General features: G+C 43.8%; 1 protein-coding gene across 12 annotated transcripts in view; it reads left to right on the top strand.

The window, feature by feature from the left end:
• The window catches only part of ARHGAP22 (Rho GTPase activating protein 22), a 147153-nt gene that overhangs the window by 69484 nt on the left and 63218 nt on the right, over positions 1-14451 (top strand). The gene's annotated exons all lie outside the window — the stretch shown is intronic.

The raw sequence follows: 14451 nt of genomic DNA, 5'->3' as shown, positions 1-14451 counted from the left end.
AGCACTGCAACTGCAGCCATGAGAGAAATTCAGAAATGACTGGGGTTTATTTTTAAAGTGTATTTAATTCCAAGTTTCTTTCTCAGAACGTTAAGCCCTTGTTGGCATGCCAAGGCCCAGCCTGCCCTTTCTCACTCTCCTGGCCCTGACCTGGTCTGTCTCATTCATTCCCCTCAGCTGTTATTAATAGAGATCACTTAGTTTATTTTTCATTCTCTTTCAGCTATTCCCACTCTGCTTCCAGTGCTTGAGGATCATGAGACAGCTGAGATGGAAGCAAGGAAGCTGGGGTGTATAGAAGGGTTAGGCTGCTGACTCCAGGAGAAAGCTCCCTGCCAGGTTTTAATCCCAATGCTGCCCCACATTACTGAGGAGCTTTTAGGGACTCGCATGCAACAAGAGTGTTTTCAGAGTTGGTTAGTGAATGAGATGACTCAAGCTGTTTTTTTTGGGGAGTCTCAATTTGAAGTGCTCTGCACAAGTAATTGCTGTTCTTTTCAGAGTAGGTATCCCTTTGAGTATGAGAGTTGGGAGCTGGGCAAGCCAAGTGCCATTGCTAAGATTTCTTGCTGTGCACCCATGTCTTCACATGTCTTTTTGTCATGAAAAAGAACATCTATCATTAGAGTTGGATGTGTATATGTTTGGCAAATAAAAAACTCAAGTTATGGGAAGGAATTGTAAAGACTGAAATTACTTAGTGGATTGCTGCAAGTTAGGAAAATTTGCGTTAAAAGATCAGGGGAGACAATTTCATTTTGGAATGTTTTCTGTATCTCTTGGAGTGGGCAGAAATTGTATGGGTGATTTATTTTTTTCACCTGTAAAGGACAAATTCCAGACTAAGGCAAAGGGATTTTTGCTGATCCAAAGTGGTTTTGGGGATTGGAAGGGATTGTTCTGAGGAAAAAAAATAAAACTATCTCTTGATATGCCTTGGATCTGTTTCTCTGACCCTGCATGCTTGCAAATCTTTGAAAACTGCTGGCTACAGTACACAGGTGAATGACATCTATGGATGTGGTTGCCTACATCATTCAGAGGCTGTTCCTGTTATGTTTTGTCTACTGCTAGCAAACCTGTATAGATGACGTTAAAAGATGAACTCGAGAAGGATGGAGGGGCCTGAAGCCTGTGGATCCATTGTGCACCCTCTGTAATGAGCTGTGTGTTCATGCTTTCTGCTGAGGGCTGTCTTGACACCCTGAATTGCCAGCTCCTAAAGCTGACCATGCAATTTAGCAGAGGCAACCTTGTTGCTTCTTGGCTATCCACAATTCCTGTACTTGGCTGCTCACGTTATAAAGCAGATTTTCTTTGCCAATTCAGGCAAAGAAAAGCCACACCTAGGAGAATGGAAAGTTTTGTTAGGCTTGCCAGCTACCCTGAAAGTATCCAAGTATGAAAGAGACATTAGGATGAAAGAATCTATTTACTTCTCAACAAATATTAGCATTCATCCATATATATTTTAAATAGCTTTTGAGAAGATCCAGGGACTTCCTGCTATTTGTAACTTAAGAAGAGATTCAGTTTTAGAGCTATTTGGGCAGAAATGTTAACTGCCTCATTAGTTTCTGCAATGGCGATGGCCTGTGGGTGTGACAAGGCAGAACTGTTGTCCATCCAGACAGCAGGCAGAGCGTGCTTCGCACTGGCCTCCCAACAGATAAGTTGTGTCTCTTAGAAGAAGCGCTCCATCCTGGCTCAGTGAAGTACATCGATCAACACAGCTCTTAAAACTGAGATGTATTTCCTTATAGAGTTAAAAATTGACATGTAAGGGAGAGGGATGAAAGGAATTGACTATAGGGATTTTCACTGAGATAGACATAATGGCTGCCAAGACAGTTTGGGACAAATGCTATGAAATAAAGTTTTGAGGTAAATAGAAGGAAAAAATCCTTATTCAGCAAAGCCATAGATGTCAGTAGTGATGGATGCTGAATTCTCTACTGTACAATGATATTATGAAAGCAGGATCTACTCACAAGCAATGAGGCAAGTAGTAGTAAGGCTGATAGAACAGGAGGCTGGAGTAGAGGTAGACTTAAGCCAGCAGGAAGAAGGTGAGTCAGTCTCTTTAATGGTGACCCAAGAGAGAGTCTTGCTTTTCACTAAGACAAACAGATTTGTTTATTGAGCCACGTTAATTTGCTAATATTGTAGGAATTGAGCCTTAGAGGTTCCTTTTCTGTCATAAACATGCAAGTGGTGTGTACATGTTGTAATGAACTGTTTTAATAAAGTTGATTAGGAAGTATCTGTGCCTCTCTGCTAATAACACCAATCCAACTGGAGAGGCTATAGAGGCAAGAAACTGTTGTTGTGGCTTCCAGCAGGGGCTCCCAGCAGGCAGAGAGAAGATGGGAGGTAGGGGAGGCATCTGAAAGTGGGAAGGGAGTCAGAGCTGGGGAAAAGATGGATTCCACATTGAATCATAATCGGTCTGTTCAGTTGGTTTCCTGTGGTGCTGCATTTTGTGTAAGCCCAAAATGCAACCCCAGTTGCTCGTGATGGGAGAAATCTTGCAGGAACTAAAGGTAGCCTTACCCAGCTGCTTTATGTTAGCCTGCATATATGCTGTATAATAACAGAACAGCCAGTAATGCTTTCATGGTAAAATTGCTTTTTTTGTAGGTGGCATTCAAAAGATTATGTGGAGCTTGTTATAGGAAATCTGTCAAAAGGAAAACAAGTATGGAAACAGGTTTTTTCTTAAGGGACCAAGCCATATTGATTATCTTTTGAAGGAAAAATTAGATTCACTTAGCCAATTATCAGAACATTTATAGTGTCCAAGCTAGAAGGCTCTAAGCTTAAAGATGAGATGTTACATTTTCCCATATGTAACAAAGATTCAGCCCGTACTTTCACCACAGAATGGGTCTCGCAGTTACCTGTAGAGTTGTGACCAGTGTCGCCACTCAAATGATCTGTGCTCCTGTTGTGAAAGCAAGCCAGGCTCCTGCATGACTCTTCTTTAAGCTTCACATCTGCTGAGCACTGGCTATTGCTATTTTCAGTCTTTTTTTTTTTTTTTTTTCCTTCTTGCAAAACACCAAGAAAACCACTACTGAGCCCTGGGGAAGGTTCCAGTAGCTGGGCAAGATGCAATTCCTTTTAGTAATGATCAGAACACTATAAGAGCCTGCCTTCTTTTCCTTATATGCTTTTTTTTTTTGAAATCCTTGTCGGAAATAAGGAAACAGGGCTGAGGCAATGAGGTTGAGTGGTGGGGCATTGAATCGCTGCCTGTATGACGGTGATGTGTTGAGTTTGGGGACAGGATTAAGGCCAGGGGAGTGCTGTGTCCCTGTTCTGCCCAGCACATCACAGCTTCTCCTTTTGTTGGTAGCTCTGTGTCCAGCCCATACCCCCTGCAGGGGGGAGGGTCATGGATCTCCAGTCCTAGTCAGCTGATAATTCTGTTGAAAACAAACTTCAACAGACATCTGTTTTTCATAGAAATCAGTCGTCTTGAAATATAACAAAAATCATTTGTTTCAGACACAAATGGCAAGGAAAGAGTCCTGGCCATAAGTCTGGGAAGGTGTTGAGCTGGGCATACAGCATGTAGCTGTGTGGCAGCATGCAGGTTCACGTGTAACGTGTTGGGAGAGGGTTGATGCTGTGAGGTCTACTATTTTGCAGCCTAAATAGTACTTTCTTTACTGCTTTTATCACATACAAATTCCTTCCTAATTAGCCATTCTCTGTCATCTCTTATTGTTGCCAGGATTCATTTTTCCATAACGTATGCATTGTTTTCACATAATACGTTGTTTTTAATGGGCTGTGCATATCTCCCGTGGCTATTTCTGTCTTTGTAACCAATCTAGCATTCTTTGTTCTGCTTCTGTCACTGCAGCTTGCAGCACTGTGACTATCTTCACATGCTCTTAATGCTTTTCTACTTACCAATCTTTATAAAGATATTACCTGAACACTAAATAAAACATTACAAGGTGTATTCTCTAGGGAGAGAGAAATGATGGATGATTCTAAATGGAGTAGACCTTAATGCAAAAACAAATGTAGGTATGACACCAGAAGCACAGCTGTACTAGAACGTCTTCCTGCATGTATTGTGAAGAGAGACTTAATGTGTACAAAAGAGCTGAGAGTCTGAGGCTGTTTCAAGAATTTAATATAATTTTAGAGCTGCTAGTATCAAGGATGTAGCCATATGATACAGGCGCTGTTCTGATGGTTCAAACTTATCAAAAAAACTACTAACAACACCACCAAAACACCCCCCTTTGTCCCCCTCCGTCCCTGAAGGTTTTAAACCTGCAAGCCTTATTCTAACACCAATATGGCCTGCTTATATCATTCCAAATTTATGTTGGATTCGGCATCTTGTGTCTTGCAGCTGGCTTAAAGCTGATGTAAACTCTACTCTGCTCTCGCTCATTTGACAGAAATGTGATTGTGTCCATGCCTGATCTAGCTCAGTCATGCCTTTTTAAGTGATTCTGTAGCTTACAGAGCCAGCATTAATTGATGTGGAACCTCTGCCATATTAAGCAAGACAGAAATAGGAAGTTGTCATCTTCTCCATTTCGCTTGTGGGGAGCTACAGCAAGGGAACGAAGCTGGGTTCCAGCAGAGTGCAGAGCTGGGCAGCCCGTCAGCCCCTCTTGCTCTGCCGCTGGCTCTGCACAGGGCTGCTCTAGCGCAGTGTTCTGGGCCAAGTGAACCTTTTCAATGAGCCTTTCTGGTAGTTTGGAGCCCTGTGACAGTTTGTTTTGCAGACGATGTGAGTTACTGCTATAAGGAATTTAGGAGCTGTGGGATATGGTACTCAAGTGAGCTCCAAGCATGTTGTTCCTGCTATGTTTTTTTTCCCCTCTGCTTATTTTCCAGTCTCCGTGTAGCAAACCAGTCTGTTTTGTCTGGAGTGCTTTGCCCTTTGTAAGCCAACACTGCCTCTGAAATGTTTCCCATCTCCTGTTGAGTAGTGATTAGTCCTCTTCCTACTATTTATATTTCTGCTTGGATCAAGGGTCTGTCTCAGGCCAGTAATGGCATGGATTATTCCTCTTTCCTTTTGTGCCTGCTTGTAAAAATACAGATGGTGATGATGTTAAGCTTTATAATTAGCTGGAGATTTTGTACTTAATGGGAATGTAAGCTTGATCCCAGTGTTCAGAGGAACTGCCAACCAAAGATTCTCTTTTATAGCAGGGTTAGTGCAGGGTCTATACAACAAACGTAGTGTTATGTGCGTGGGTCATCACGGCAAAATGGGGGAATCCAGTTATTGTGCCAGCGTTATGCTAGGTCGGGAAGGCCCAACCAGCACCTTCAGCCGGGTTTAGTGGGGCCCTGGAGTGGGCCATACACTAGGCAGATCTCTCAGCCTTCCCAGACTGCGAATTGGCCACAGGCCTTGAGAATTCACTTGTGGGAATAGCTGTAGAGAAAAATGCTGAGGAAAAAGTTGTTGGTGCTTTAGAAGACAGCAGGAGAGACCTGAGAGCTGGTTGAGAGGAGTGGCAGGTGAGAAGGCTCAATTTCCTGCTCTGGTTGCCACCTCCAAAGGATGGGTTGCAGAGGTGGCCTGCTCTCTCCATCTCTGCTACCTGGCTGACCCAGCCAGGCTCTCCACACTTAACTCCGTCACACCAGGGCAGAACAATTTGGGCAGCTATCAGGACTGTGTGGGAATGGCAGATCCTAGATCTTTCCCCCGTGAGGCAGTCCTTGCTGCCCAGGGCTAGCCAGCCAGCTGGGAGACATAGGCAGCCCTCTGCACACAGGTAGGTTTTTGGCAAAGTTATGGGCAACTGAAAGGAGTCTTGCAGTGGCTAAGGCAGGGCAGGCAGCCACAAGGAAGCAGTGTTTCCAGCACAACAGTAACTCAAAATGCTTTCATTTAAGCAACAGGGTTGGAGACAGAAAAGTTGGGCAATGTCAATTTTAACCCCAGCTCTCTTTCTCAGTGTGTTAGTTACCTGGTTGCTTAAGTTTGATGTTCTGATCCAGAGCCATCGTTCCCCACTCCTTTCATGTCAGTGCAGTGGACAGTTTCAGGAACAGCAGATGTGGCTTCCATAATGGCTCTGTGACCACATGTAGTGGATTGGTGGTGCAGCACGGTGTGTGTTTTATACTGTCAGCTGCTTTACAGCATCAAAATAGGAAGTCTGAAGCATTCTCAGCTACTGTACTACTCATTGTCATTCTAGTGACAAAAAAAGATCTAAGGAGACAAGACTTCAGAAAGTGTTCTCACACTTTGGCTGCAGCAGCATGTTTAGAGCTCCTAAAAATAGCCAGCTATGGCTCAGGGCCATGAGTGGCAGGACTGAAGATGCAGACATCCTAGCGCTGCACTCTGAAACCTTGCTGTATACTTATACTGGAGAAATGGGGAAGAAATGGCAATGCAAAGAATCTAAATGAAGAGGGTAGAAAATCATCGTTTTTGGCAGCTGTAGGGAATAGTTGTCCCTGCTCTGAGGTTGATATTTATCGTGCTGCCACTGGTGCTTGTGGGTGATAGGGTGGCTAAGCGTGATACCTGGATGTTTGTTGCTAATCACTTGCATACAAAGCATCTTAATCTGTTAGATGAGGATATTTATATCAGCACTGGTGGGTTTCAGAGTTAACATCACAAGTCCTGGCTTCCCAAGCGATCCTGAGTGCATTGGCTCCAGGTATATGGGTATGGTTTTCTGCCATGCAATGGGAGAGAGAGGTTGGAGGAGTTGAATGCAGTTTAAAGCAAAATGATGGTGAATTCACATGTAGTAAATCAAGCTTTTCATTTAGCATATTCAACATGAAAAGTGAAAAGACTTTCACTGCCTAGGGATGAATGAATAAAGCAAAGTAAAGCTAACTTGGACTTGTCACACCTATGGGCCTGTCTGCACTAGAGGACTGACCAAGATGCTGACAGTCCTTATCAGTGTGGCTAGCAGTGTGGAGGGTTCAGCTGGTAGGTGTTGATGGATCAAAGCAGTTCAGAGCACAGACTCCAAATATCTCCTGCTCTCCATCTCATACTCCAGTGGGAAAGGAGCTGTCAGAGCACCTTTAGCACTGTCAGCTGCAGGGTCTTTCCTGAACAGAATGGAACTCTTAAGGTGTGATCCAGAGACCACTGAGGGGAAAAAAAAAACTTTTAATTTTTTTGTTTTCCCTAAATTTTTCTTCTAGGAAAATAATAATCTTGGGGGAGGAAATTTGGGAAAAGATATTGGTTTAGGCTTTCTAGGGAAAATTAGAGAAGTTGATATTATTTTTCAGCAAAGAAACAACAAAAAAGTCATTCTGGGTCATCCCAAGACAGTTTGCTGACTTGTAAACCAAATGTTTTTCATTTAGCTTTATACTTACTACTTTTGTTTAAGCTTTTATTTTGCTGTACACTAGCTTTTAGATGAGAAACATATATCAGCAAAAATAAGGTTCAAATTTATGCAAAATATAATATTTTAGACTTTTTTTTTTGTCAAACCCATCTGCACAGAAATAGAGAAACAGTTCCAACCTCCTTGAAATACCCTCACCTCCTGTAACAAAGCTATAATTTCTTCTGGCTCTGTTCTGTTGTGGAGATGCTCTATGGGAAGCAGTCCAGTTAAATTACTCTGCTTCAACCAGTCTGAAGCTCACTGTTACATTACAGTACTCTGGACAAGGACTGGACAAGGGTGAAAACAGAGGTGGTCTCTGGTCAATACAGCTGTCTTACAGAAACTGCCTGCTGTTAGGTATCAGTTATCTGGTGTCACAGGAAATTTTTGCTTAGTGTGAACTATGGGATAAGTTGTGGAGGTAGGTCTGCAGCTTTGTGAATCTAAGCTGTAGGCATACTAGAGTGGGTACTTCTTCAGTCTGTGCTGACACCCTCCATCATTCCTGGGAATGCTCCTGGTGGAAATAGAGCCCTGGATTCCAGCTAATGGGCCTAATGCCCTCAGCTGTGGTTATGTACAGGAAAGAAATGGGGCCAGATCCTCAGCTGAGGATAAATTAGGCATTACTGACCTCATTAGAGCTGATTGACTTCTACTTGCTGAGAATCTGGCCCAGTATCATGACTGTATTTATTTTCTCTGCTGCACCTTGAAGTAAAGGCAGCTTTTGTTTGACCAAAAGAGTTTGTATTCTAGTCGGGACTATTACTATTGTCATTGTCTGCTCCAAAGAGAGAGTGTTATCCTGCTGTCAGCTCTGGTGGAGAGAAAGGGACTGTTGGGTCACTGCTCTGAGGAAGAATCATCTGAATAGAAAGGGTCCTGACCTAGGCTCAGCGCTGGAGGGATGCAGGTCACAGGAGAGCAGTGGTGTAGCCCTTAAGGAAGGCATATCCTTGGGTAGGCGGGGAGCCTGCGCTTTGGTTTCCTCATGCTTTTACATGAAAGAGAGAAGTTCAGTCTCAGTCTCCTGCCTGGTGGAGGGATGGGAAAATACAAACACTGAAGGCATTGTTGGTACCTTGATGCTTCAGTCTGGCTGTAGCCTAGATTTCAGCTTTGAAGACATTGAATTGTCAAGGAAAACACAAAGTACTTGAATGAGCTTAACAAGATGATCACAACTCTGTTTACCAGGGTGGCTCGCTTAGAGCAGTGCTTACAACACCCGGGGAAACAGGAAGAAATTGTAATTAAAGGCAGCTTTGAAATTCAGTATGTGGTTGATTTGCATTTTACTATTTATTCCTGTCTTTTCCCTTGCTCCTATAAAAGCCTGGGGTGGTTTGCATGGTGAGGCTGGCATCACTGTGTTGCATTATGTATGCTTGAGGGACTGTGGAGTGGCAATTGTGCAATGGGGATGAAAATCACAGCTCACTTCAGGGAGAGGAGGAAAAAAAAAAAAAAAAAAAAAAACTTTTATCTTAACTGCTGCCTGGGGCTTTCATCCTCTTGATTGCACACATGGGGAAAGGTTCTGACTCCCGGTTACCAGCAGTGCTGGAGGATGCAGTGAGGCTGCACGGTACTGGAGGGTTATTCTCAGGGGTTTGTGGCTGTGGAGCAGCAGGATGAAGCTATCCCCACAGAACCTGTGCTGCTAGCTTATGTTGCACATGTAGTCTTTTTGTTCAGCTCCCATATCCCTGTCCTTTTTGTTTTCGTTATCCTGATTGGGGCTGAGAGTAGAGATGGCTGTGCTAAAGACAAGAGGACTGGGAGTGGGATTGCACATATTTCCTGTGCTGAAGATGTAAGCAAAGGCTTCTTCCCTGCTCTCTTAATGCTTGCAGGTTTACAGTGATTATCCAGTCCTCTTTTACCTAGTGTGTCACTAAAACTATGCTTTGTACTCAGTTCCACCGCTAAAAGTACGTTGCTAAATCAGTTCCATTTTGAGCCATTCTTTGCTAGTGCCATAGATGTATTTATGTCCTCATTTTGTTTTAGGCACCTACATAATTTCATGTATTCCACTTCCAAAGTGAACTAAGCAAAATGTAACAAGTCTGTGGGGTTTTCCTTGGGCCTGCACTGTGACCAAGGTGCAGTCTTCTTTCCCCATGGGAACAGTGGCTCCCTGGCCCCTCAAGTCCATGTTAAAGCAGCAGCAGACTTTTAAGAGAAAGTCAAAATGTCCCTGGTGTTCAGATCATGTCCCCATGCAAAAGTGTGTCTTTCTGCAGGATTTTCAAGGTCATCTCAAATTGCCCTCCTATCTATATGCAAAATTTTTATTGCAAATGTATGGCACTTCTCCGCAGTGTGCTAACCTGCCGTCAGTTGTCGGAACCACACTAGGTGATATAAGGACCTTTGCTGTAAGGACACAGCGTAAACTATAGAGCTGCTAGTCTGTCCGTGTCCCCCCCGAGCATATGTTTCTCAAATTCCATAGGAGCAATCACGTAGGGATACAGGTTACTGCACTTCAGAGGAAAATGAGACTTGCTCTCAAAAATCCTAGCAGCAGGTGGAGATGACATAGCTGAAGGATGGCTGTATTTTGCTGTGGCTTAGACTTGGGCTGGACTGATGCAGGTGGAGATCCTGAGGAGGGAGAGCAAAGATTCTTGAGCATATTTACAAGGGATCCTGAAGCAAAATCATGGGTCTGTACTGTTCAGAAAATCTGGATCTACCTACTTTGAGCTTTGGCTTTACGAAGGTCATAAAGACCAGGCTGCTTGCTCAGGTAGAAGAAATACTTAAGCCTGAATTCACATGTTGGGTCTTATTGTGTGTGCACTTTCCTTACAAACCCTAATTCTGAATACCATGACTATGTCACACTTGCTGCTTTCATTAATAGAAAGGTGTTTTTTATTTTTATATTTTATTTTTTAACAGCTTGTGGCTTTATTTTAAAGCTGCTGAGTAGGATCTGTATAAGCTTAGAAAATAAAAGATAAATAATAATGAGAAAGTCCCGTTGGTTAGAAGCCAGTCTCATGATTTTGGTCAGCTGACCTGAGATTTGTGAATGCCTGGGGTGGCAGTGATTCAGAAACCAGATCTGTGCAGGCTGGTTGACAAACAAAAGTCACCGTTATTTGAGAGAAGTGTCATTTAAAAATGAATTAAGATAAAGAATGCCTTCTGGAAACTTTCAGAGGACTTCACACAATCTTGTGTACCAAGTGGCCTTTCAACGCATCACTGCCTTCAGCTTAACATGCCCTGGTAAGCAGAATGGAGAACTACAGAGATGTCCTAGCGAAACAGGGTCTGTTGCTTCTCCCTCTCACCCGTTAAACTAGAAGAGGAAGGTAGGACAAATTCTGTGGTCTTTATGCAGGGAAATTCCCATCAACTTCAGGGGGAGACTTGGCTCAGTGAGAGGTACAGAAGCCAGCCAAAAGTTTGCATTAATTTTTATTTCTCTTTAGGAAGTTCCTATCACATGTTTATGAACTGTAGCCACAGGGCTTTACAAAGGTGAGCAGTAGAGTAGTGATATGCCTGTAACTCAGTGGACTTTTGGCAAATTCCTGTAAATTGCAGCCTTCACAGTTTGTAAATCCTTACTTCACCGAAACACATGACTTTAGGAATACAGCCAGAGCTGCCTGAACGTACCCATAGTGCAGGCATAAACTGTGCAGCCCTTAAAACCCATTCTTGCTGTGGGACAGATAAGCATGAAGAGTCTTGGTGTTCTGCAAATGAATCGCTTAGCTCATCAGTGAGTGCCTTGATTTAATGAAGCCATAGTATGTTAATGTTAAGACTGCAAAAAAAAAGCTGTAAAGTTACAGGCACGCTAACTAGCTACAAGCATTTAAAAGCCCAGGCATGAGCTCCTACTTGGCTATCCTGGCCATAATTAATGATGACAACTCTGTTGGAAAAATAATTATTTTGCTTGCTTTTAAAGACAATTACTTGCTCGAGGCAAGTGAGGGGGTGGGATTTATGTGGCTGTAATGAGCATATGGAGATGGCATCTTCTCAGAAGAATATTGTAGCCACAGGATCTTTTTAATTGACCTGAGATTCCTTTGTTCTGTAGATAGAATTTATGTATGTGGCCACAGACTAAAATGACCCTGCTTGTTTCAGGGCAGGCTGTTTTTAACTGCTGAAAGGAGAAAAGGCAGCTTTTATCTGCCTGATCAGCAACAGACAGGAATTTCTCCCAGATCACTTTGTGGCTGGGGAGGCGAGGAGAAATCTTTTTAAATGGGCACCCTGAGTGTGTGCTCTTGCCATCTGATAAAGCAGAAACCCGTGGTATGGCAGCAGGCTGGACTGAGCCATGTTGCAGTCATCTGGTCTCCTTTCTGTGCCAGGGCTCACACAGCATGGCAGCTTTTGCCCAGCGTGAGGCCAGGCTGTCCACTGACCCCAAGCTCGGTCCCCTTCCAGCCCCAGCCTGGCTTTGGAGAGCAGGGAGGGAGCCCCTGCTCCTCCATCGTGCTGGGGGCTGGAGGGCACCTGCTGCACTCTCAGCACCTCCTTCCCCACCAGGCACTGCCATTCCTCTCCTTCAAGGGTGATGGGAGCCATGTGCTCTTACCACATAAGCTGTAGCATGTGTTTTAGCAGGAAGGTAGAGTCCTGTCACCTTTTTCTCTTTGGGTTTCATGCTGACTTTGCCCAGGTGGGAAATAACAGCAGAAAGTCCCCCAAGGCTGTAACTCGGAGGAAAATTCCAACATGCGGCCATGACTAACTGCTTTAATAGAAAGCAGCAGTTTTCATGTCTGTTGCCTGTCACTCCATCGTTCCTGTAAGGTGGTGAAATCCTCTTGGGCTACAGGGTTAGGAAACCTAAAAACATACATGCTGATCACTTCTGCACATTCAGAAAAATCTCCCTCCATCTTACTCCCTTTTTTTGTCTTGCGGTCATTGTGCAGAAGTCATGATACCTTTCTCCAGTTCCTATTTGTAAGATGGGGAGGATGATGCTGGCTTTCTTAGTAAAGCATTTTGAAATCTGATACTGAAACTTGTTACAGAAAATGCAGTGATAAGAGTCTGAGGTGCTTTTCTCTGCTGCGGGCAGCCTGCAGCTAACAGCAGAGATCGTGTGTTACATGTGCTATGCGGTCGGTCTCTGTGTTTTTGGAGTGCTGGTATATAACAAAAATATTTAGATTTCATGCAGTCCCAGTTATATATAATCCTTTCTGAAAGTGTTACTATAGGAAGCAGACTGAAAGCTGCGTGAATGATATATTTAAGGGTTTGGATCCAATTCAGTCTGTTCCTAGTATCTGCAGATTTTTTCAGGGTACAAATTGTCGTGATCTCTGTTTGGAGAGCTGATTAAGGAAAGCTGTGCCTGAGCAACAGAGTAATGCCGGGGGAATGAAGACTAAACAGTTCCCCTGTCTTGAAGAAGCAAGGTCTTGGGATCCCCCAAAGGAGATTGCGGCAGCAGGAGGTGGGGAGTGGAAGACAGCCTGTGTTTCGGTGCCCTGGGTTAGAGAGAAATGTTTGTGTAAGCCCAGGGTTCTCTCTGGAAATGGTGAGTCTAGCAGGAGGGCAACCTCTGCTTCTAGCTCCAAGGGCAGAGCTGGAAGTGAGGCATAATGTGTAGGGTACTGGAGCTGAAAGCAGTAGGGTTTTGTGCGAGGTCATAAAAGGGCCAGTTTTATAGGCAGCTGGGAGGGATTACTGCATTAGGCTAAATTTGCCCTGTGTTAAACTGGCAGAGAAGGGAATTCCCTTGGGGTGCTGTGGTTTTACTGGGTATTTTTTTATTTTAAATTTACTGTGAGGAAAAAGGCACACTTGCTTCAGCAGAAACTCCAGCCTGTCATTGTCCGGGGAGCATGTTGTCTGGCAAAGAGGAAGCTGAAGGAGAAAGGGGATGTTCCAAGGGCTTTTTGGGCTTGATCTTCTTTCCCACATACCGCACAGTGACGGTGGGAGGAAGTAGCATGAGGTTCAGGGATGAATTCTGTGAGGAAACTACTGAGTTTCTCCTTCAAAATAACCAGATTCTAGCGTAAATCTTTGGTTTGGGTCTTCTGAAGGAATGAAGAGTGGCAGAAAGCCTCGCCACCCTCCAGACTTCAGATTCTGCGGAATGATTTGAATGGCTGTAATTGCATTAGTAAGAGAGAAAATTGTGTCAGATCCTCTTCTTGGATGACATGAGATTAGGATCAGGCATCGTTTCCAGATTAAATACAGCATAGACAGACTTTGACCGATTCCTTCCCTACTTGCACATTGTGGTGTCCTTCAGTCTTTGGAGGAGAGATGTTCGGTTAAATGCTGCCTGATCATGGATGGAGCAGGCAGAATCACAGTGGTTATGGCTGGAGGGACTTCTAGAAGTCCTCTGGCCCAACTCCCAGCTCAAGCAGGAGGTCTATGTATATTAATGCATGCAAGATTATTCCAGCTTCTGGAGCAGAAGGTATTGGGCTGCCTCCGAGAGCAGGACAGTAACTAGCTTGGCCCCCCCAAAATCCATTCCAGGTTCATCTCCATGTCCAGCCCCCAGCCTGCAGCAGCAGGTGACATGTGGCAGTTACCTGGCAGTGATGTGATGAGAGAATTTGGGTTGGTGTGGTGGTACAGATGCAGTAACAATGGCATGTATTGAATATTACAGGATTTATTAATGCTAAACTATGGTAAAGTTTTTCATATTTCTAAAAAAGAAAAAAAAAAAAAAGCCCTGCTATTAGATCTATGTGTGGTGCCATGCACCCCTAGCTTCCTAGCTTGTATACTTTTCATTATAGAGTTATTTGTTCTTGTAAGAGTAGTACTGGCTTCATTCAGATCATTTGCTTTGCTAGTCTAGAAAGCTGACTTCAAATCCAGTCATGCAAGAGGTTATAAACATTCTCCCTGGCAGCCAACTGGTTTACTTGCATCTCCGTGCAATGGTGACTTGGCAGTACCCCAAAGACTGGAAGCAGTAAAAGCCAAGAGCTGAAACACCCATGGAAATACAGATCGCTTGCTTTTACACATTTTCCATGACAAGTCCCTGAGTTTCTAAAAGCAAGTGCCATTTTCTGTTCATTACACATAAGAAGACCTG

This window comes from Anas acuta, chromosome 7 (assembly GCF_963932015.1).
Source record: "Anas acuta chromosome 7, bAnaAcu1.1, whole genome shotgun sequence".
NCBI classification, from domain to species: Eukaryota; Metazoa; Chordata; class Aves; order Anseriformes; family Anatidae; genus Anas; species Anas acuta.
Note: the sequence above shows the minus strand (reverse complement) of the source record. Positions and strands in the feature narration are given on the sequence as shown.